A 7,994-nucleotide genomic window follows, 5' to 3' on the forward strand; every position below is an offset into this window, starting at 1 on the left:
ATTTTCTACTGCTTTTAACAAATTGATATTTAAACTGGTTAGTGCTGCTTTTAATAATTGTTTGTGTGTGTAGTTTTGTCTTGTTCATGTTAACTTGTTTTTATTCTGCAAAGCACCTCCTGTTGCCTCCTGATATGAAATGTGCTTTACAAATAACTTTGCCCTGCTTTGCCTTGCCTATGATGGTTGATAAATGTTCCTATTTCTTTGCAGGAGGCAGATGCAGTGTTGTTGATTCATGTAATTATTCTGCAGCAAAATCTATTTATGGATGCAGATTCTAACAGAGAACCTGTTATTTTGCATAAAGTCAGGCAGTTTTGTATGTGTTAAAACAAAAGGGACACAAAGGTAGCTCCACAGCAGGGCCCCACTCCCTCCTTAAACCTGCTCCGTCTGTCCAACATGTTGCTCTAAAGTCTGGATATATTGCTGAGCGTTAATGACAAACGTGAAGCTCTGGACACTGATGCTTCAATTACAATCATAAAAAAAAAATGGCTCTGCTTCTCAGTCTGATCTGTGTGGGTTTTTTAAACCACACTGTTCTTGATACAATCCCATTTTCAAGAATATATTCAGCTAATGATGCTTAGAACTTCACAGAAAAAAATGACACCATTCCATATTATTATTACTTTTTTAAAAAAGCTTTCTATGAGATCCTGTTGGCTGTTTACCTAGTGGGTGTTTTTGCTTAGTTAAATACCCCGAATTACACTGTTTACTCAAATAAAGCCTTCAACGTTTTTTTAAAATGAACTTTGAAACACAGAATATGCACTAACTCCTAATTTGGAACGATGGTATTCCATTAATAAAGCTTGTTTTTATTATTATTAAGAGACACCTGTGTTTTTCAAGTTTATTAGTCGTTCCAGGTTTTGTTCCGTGAGAAATTGATACCTGAAAGTCTGCATGGAAACAGCCATAAATGACAAACATCTGGAAAAGAACACGGGTTAAAAACAAACTCCATCAGGCCTAATTCAGCATTTACACCAAAATAATTTGACCCAAAACTGACAAGAATCTACTGACATGGAGATCCACTTCAATAAAAAGATTTACAGGTTAATCTGGTGATTACCAAGCTCTAAAAACTTGTTTGCATTTGCCATCAAGTATAACAGAAAATATGATCTGTAATAACTTGTGAAGTAATAAACACCATCTGTATTAGCATGTGAAGTAATAAATACTATCTGTAATAAAACGTGAAGTAATAAATACATATGTATTAATATGTGAAGCTATAAATATATATTAACATGTGAAGTTATAAATATATATTAACATGTGAAGTTATAACTATCTATTAACATGTGAAGTTATAAATATCTATTAACATGTGAAGTTATGAATATCTATTAACATGTGAAGTTATAACTATCTATTAACATGTGAAGTTATAAATATATATTAACATGTGAAGTTATAAATATATATTAACAAGTGAAGTTATAAATATATATTAACATGTGAAGTTATAAATATATATTAACATGTGAAGTTATAAATATATATTAACATGTGAAGTTATAAATATATATTAACATGTGAAGTTATAAATATATATTAACATGTGAAGTTATGAATATATATTAACATGTGAAGGTATAAATATATATTAACATGTGAAGTTATAAATATATATTAACATGTGAAGTTATAAATATATATTAACATGTGAAGTTATGAATATTATTAACATGTGAAGTTATGAATATATATTAACATGTGAAGTTATAAATATATATTAACATGTGAAGCTATAAATATATATTAACATGTGCAGTTATAAATATATATTAACATGTGAAGTTATGAATATTATTAACATGTGCAGCAGCACCAGCGCAGCCAGGATATTCCGCAGTCATGCAGAAAGGCTCAGTTTTGACAGTTTTTAAGGTCAGCCATGATTGTTACACCTGTCTGAATCGAACAGGTAACAGGTCCAACATTTTATTAACGACACCACTTTTCAAAGCTGAATAGAAGAAAAGCAAATATATCTATTTATTGACGTTTATATTCTAAATTTCGATGATAGTGCTACGTAAATTACCACAGGAACGTTATAAAGTGTAATATTTAGCGTGTCTTACCTGAAATCGTGTCGAAATCCAACCAGCACAGGGTTTACGCGTTTCTTCCAGCTTGTAATCCAAGTGGACTTTAAACACCGAAAGAGAGCAGCTCATTCGTCGTCAGGTGGTCCGCCCTCACTTTTTTACGTCTTCCTCCTTTTTCATGCTCCTTTTCTCCCACTTTACTGTCACGTAATGCCGAGGAACCTCGTGGGACACTATTCTACTTTTTCTTGATGTAATAAAACGTTTGACAACCGACGGAAGTGGCGGAAAAAAGAGAAAGTAGAATTTTTTTTTTTAATTGATTCTTGTCACGGTGGCGCCACACTGACCCCTAGCGTCCATATGTGAAACTACACGCAGCCTGTTTTAAAGAGAACTGAAATAAGCACTAATAAAAAAAACATATTTTTTTTATAATTTATTTAAATTTCTTTAAAATATAAAAAATGTTACAACTGTTGTATTGATGCAACCTCTAAGACAAAGAAAAATATTTTTCAATCTTTTAACTAGCATCATTTAGTAAGTAATTATTTTTTCTATCCTTAACATGTGTTGTTTTTTTTTTTTTGTCTTTCAGGTTCACCAGGACATACCATACTGTGTTTGTTTGTCTCTCCTTCCTGTCCTCTCAAACCAGCCGGTCAAAGCAGATGGCTGCTTGTCCTGAGCCTGGTTCTGCTGAAGGTTTCTTCCTTTTAAAAGGGAGTTTTTCCTTTCCACTGTTGCCACTGTGCTTGCTCAGGATGGGAGACTGCAACGAAGCCAAGATTCAACTTGTCTGCTGGATTCCTTAGATAGACAACTTTACTAATTGGCTTTTATGTATGTGAATGTTTCTGTAAAGTGCCCTGAGACAACTTTGTTGTGATTTGGCGCTATATAAATAAACTGAATTGAATTGAATCAAATTCCTAATTCATCAATTATTTTTTTATTGTTTTATCCTCCTAAAGCATATCCATATACAAAACCTTGAATAAATTAAAAACATTATTTTGCTATTGTTGAACTAAACTCAGTGTGCTGGAAATGTAAAGCACAATACATACAGTATACTAAAAAAGCACTTAAATCTAACTTTTTAATGATGATTTGAAAATTAATAAACGACAAAGCTACAAAAATTGCTTTATTCATTTTGATTAAGTGTCTTGTTGGCTACTCAATACATTCAGTTTTCTGCTAAAAAAAACCTAACTTTTCCTAATGGTGTTTTGATTATTTTTAAAAAAAGGCTAATAATTGGTTAAAAATAACCCCTGATCCTATTCAAACCTAACTTCAAACAATCAAAGTTTATAAAATAAATATAACTGGGTTTGTGTTTTTTTTCATTCAACCTTTATTTATACAAGTTAATCCCATTGAGCCTTGGGGACTCATTTACAAGAGAGACCTGGTTTAAAAATTTATTTTCACAAAGCTGTTGGTAAAGACAACAAATCAAATCATAGCAAACGTTTTCAAGTCCATTCACTTATACAATAAACAGTTTGTCAGATTTTTTATTAAACTCATGCACAACTTTTTCAGGTTATTTAGTGCCACGGAAACAGATTTTTATACTTCAAAATGTCAGATGACTTTTTTATGTTTATTGGCGCTTAAAACTTTTCTTAAAATCATTTGACAGTCACATTTAAATGAACCAAGTCATTCTTTATTAATTAATTAATAAATTTATTTTCCCACTAAACCATCATCTATTCTCTGGGTTTGAAAGTGATCTAGAATAGAAAAACTGTTTTGTAGCATTTTGAAATGAAGTTTTCTGTGAACAGGTTGGATTTTTTTTTCTTCATTAGTTTGAGATCAGTTTTATTTGCTTGTGGATTATTAATTTGAAACCAAGAACCCACCTGCAGCTCCTCGCCCAGCTGCTTACCTCTGGTAAAAACACAATTTAATTTTGTGCATTTACAGATAGAAATGAAAAGTACAGCTAGTCTCACACCCAAACATGCATTTGTGCACGTTCTTGAAGCTGAATCCAGTGAATTAAGACATGACGTTTCAGTTTTTCTTTTGCACAAAGCATAAACAAGTCTGATCTTTGTCTGTGCATACCCCTCGGGTCTACACGGAGCATCATAAAAACACAGATGGATGCTGCTGGTGTGCAGCAGAGCTCAACAAAACCTCTGATTAAGAAAGAACACAAGCGCAGCTGTCGTACGACACACGGCTGCCTCTTTCTCCCACAAACAAAACTTTTGATCCATTATGAATGTTCACATTAATTATGAATGCACTTAATCATTTTCAGTGGGCAGCGTGGGTGCCGGGCTGAGCCTTTTATTTCAAGTCCTGGTTCTGATTCGGGGGGAGGATTTGTGCAGTGTTTGGGATTATGAGTCAGAAGTCCAGCTCCACAGACCCAACAGGGCTCACCAACAGAGAACCCCACTGAGGAGGATCACACAAAAACAACACAATTATAGCTGGTTGCCGAGGCAACAGTTACACACAGATTGTTTTAGTAACATGATAAAATGAAGTGTGTTTCTACCAGAGTTCCTATTCTAACAAGAAAACAGCCATTGGTACAAACTACACCTTCCATTGTCATGAATTCCCTCACACAACAATCCTTAATGTACAGTACATGTGCGTCTATTAAATATAAATAGGACTGTAGTGGGGTGAAAGGTCAATTTGACTGATAATGACTTTGCCCTTAGTGTAAATGGACAAACGGTTCCACAAAAGAACCTGCAAAAAAATAAAAATAAAAAGTGCAACCAACAGCTGAAATGTGGAGAACTTAACAGATTCAAAGCATTTTATGACCAGAGTCGTAGACTTCACTCAAGATTTCTTTGGTGGAAGCGATCTAGTCATTGATGATATTTTCCTAAACATTTGTGGATTTTCACAGTGGACAACTTCCTGTGGACTGTCTCATGGATGGACGGATAAGGATGATCTGAACAAAATGTGGGTTGACATTTCTAAGTTACTGGGATATCAAGCTGGAGCAGAAATGAGGCTTTACAAAGAGGTCACCTATGACCTCTGTAAATGTGTATGGTTATTATTATTATTATCTCTCTTAGTTAATGTTCTGATGCATGTTCAATAATCCAGATAGATAAATTTAATAAGGTTGAGTCAGGTCTTCTGGATGGGCAAAACAGGTCCCCATAAACTCAGGAACCCTATATCCCACACAAGACAGGCCCTGGAGCAATATGGATATCCTAACTGGGCTTTCCTGAAAGCAGAGAAGAAACCCAAACAGGACTCCAGCCATCAGGTGAAGAGGAATGTATCCTGTTCAGTGTCAGGAGGGCTGTGATCAGTCTTACGTTGGGGAAACTAAACAGCCACTGGCCAAAATGGTCCAGCACAGAAGAGCAACATCATCAGGCAAAGGCAGTCTACACTCATTTGCAGGTCAGAGGTCACTCGTTCAGTGGTGAAGATGTTCACGTCCTTGATAGAGAGGAACACTGGAGAGAGGAGTGAAGGAAGCCATGTTTGTGAAGAGAACCTGCCATCATTAAACAGGGCGCAGGCCTCCGTGTCCAACTGTCCCCCTCACATAATAGCATCACTCAGCCCTCTGTGAATAGCAAGCAGCCATCAGGGCACTAACAATCAATTAGTGCCCTGATCGATCAATCGTTAGGCTGATGGTGCTCCTTTTGCTCACGACTAGTTCTGGCTGTCACCAGCAAACTGGTTGCTCCACTGTGAGAAGATGCTGCTTATAAAGCTCCTCAGACTGAAGACGTCTTTTGGATAAAAGAGGAAACGTTTAAGAATCTGTCCAGAGGACATGACTCAACCTTGTTAAACTCTGTAAACTAATTTAAAGCTTATAGATCAGAGTCAGAGTCAGAGTCAGAGTCAGAGTTTCTTTATTGTCATTCGCACCTCATGTGGTACATGTGGTGGAGCGAAATTATGTATGCAGGGTCCCAGTTACATCCAACAATAAAATGTATAAGAAAAACAGTAATGACATCTAAGATATGAACTAAGAAAAACATCAACTAAATATACACTAAGCACTCATAACATAAAACGTTGAACATCAGCACAAACATGAACATGAGTCTGTGAGCAGATGTGCACGCATGAACACATCAACATTGAAACAGATCAGCAGCAACATGAAACAGATCAGCAGCAACATGATATGGTTTTTCACAGTGATTATTCTAGTTAGAGATTCATGAGTCTAACAGCCTCAGGGTAGAAGCTGTTCCTCAGTCTAGTGGTTCTACACTTAATGCTCCTTAACCTCCTTCCTGAGGGGAGTGGGGCAAAAAGTGTGTGTGCTGGGTGGGTGGGGTCCTTCATGATGCAGGTGGCCCTCTTCCTGCATCTGGAGGTGTAGATGTCTGTGATGGTGGGGAGGCTGATTCCAACAGATTTCTGTGCAGCCTTCACCACTCTCTGCAAAGCTTTTCTTTCTGCAGCTGTGCAGCCTCCATGCCACACATTGATGCTCGAGCACAGGATGCTCTCCACTGCACACCTGTAGAAGGAGGTGAGGACTGAGCTTCCCAGACCAGCTCGCCTCAGCCGTCTGAGGAAGTAGAGTCTCTGATGAGCTTTCTTGATCAGGCTGGTGGTGTTGTTGCTCCAGCTGAGGTTTATAGATATTGAATTTCAGGCAGTTTTCTAAAGAACTCCTTTGCCGCAATGTTTTTTCTCCTTACTCCTGTTACAAGTACTACGATTCTAAAGCTGTAAGATTATGTCGGAGTGTTTCTTTATTAATATAACCATTTCAACACAATTGGAATTTGTGGTATTTGGACACAAACGCATAACTTTTGTAAAGCATTAGTCCTTCAGGGGATTTTTGTACGCAAGAGTTTATAGAACGCATTTTGACCTTTGGCCTCGCTTCTTTCATGGTGACCTTTTCTTGGAAGACAGGAAAATGTAGTTTGTTTTTTTCTTTTCTTCAGGAAATTTAAACGAAAAACGGTTTGTCAGTACAAAAACAAACACATGTAACTCTTTTAAAATGTGTCGTTTCTTTTGTCCAGATGAAGGTTGCTGTAAGGAATGTAGCTGCTGCACGCTCTGGTTGGTCCTGATTCCATGAAGTGATCTCTTCTTCCAGATGGCAGGAGATAAAATAAATCATCTTCTACAAATCAGACACCTGGAAGTGACTTTAATGGGTGAAATGGCTGAGATGTGTGTGATGATCAGGTGTAATTATGGTAATCACCAGGTGTCAGTACTGCAATCTGGCAGACAGGAAGTAGTTACAGAACCACGTGAAAGGGTGTGGCACAAGGTGTGTGTGGAGAGTAAAATGTTCGGTGAACGAGCAAGTACCGATAAAATAAAAATCATTAAGATCCAATTTGAGTCAGAGTTTGTTCTTCAGACAAACACAATGTATTTGTTGTTGTTCCCCCAAAACCAAACAAATAAACCATCTATACCAAAATGGAAAAAATACACACTTAGATTTACTTAGAAAATATAACGTTGCCATTAAAATCAACTTTACTGTGAGCATGTCTGCCATCATTTGCCCCCAACAGATACTATTGTTTGCTAAATGACTTTTGTTTTTTAATTTTGAACTTGCAGCTGCTGTAACAAACCAATTTCAAATCAGTGGAACAATAACTCATAAATATAAATATAAGACTCGTAAATCACTAATCAGGAAAATCACTGTAATGACATGCTGCTGCTTATCCATGCTGCTGATTCTTACCCATAAGCTGCTATTTTTTTTATTTTTTCATTTACCCTTTATTTATCCAGGTAGTCTCATTGAGCCACGAGAACTCATTTTCAAGAGAGACCTGTTTAGGGAGCACATGGTGGGGGTTAAGGGCCTTGCTCATGAGCCCAGGGTGGGGCGAATGAGGGTGGGGGCAAGTGTGGGTGTTTCACCTACCCCACCCACAA

The sequence above is a fragment of the Nematolebias whitei genome, chromosome 1 (assembly GCF_014905685.2).
Source record: "Nematolebias whitei isolate Nwh7 chromosome 1, NemWhi1, whole genome shotgun sequence".
NCBI lineage: Eukaryota > Metazoa > Chordata > Actinopteri > Cyprinodontiformes > Rivulidae > Nematolebias > Nematolebias whitei.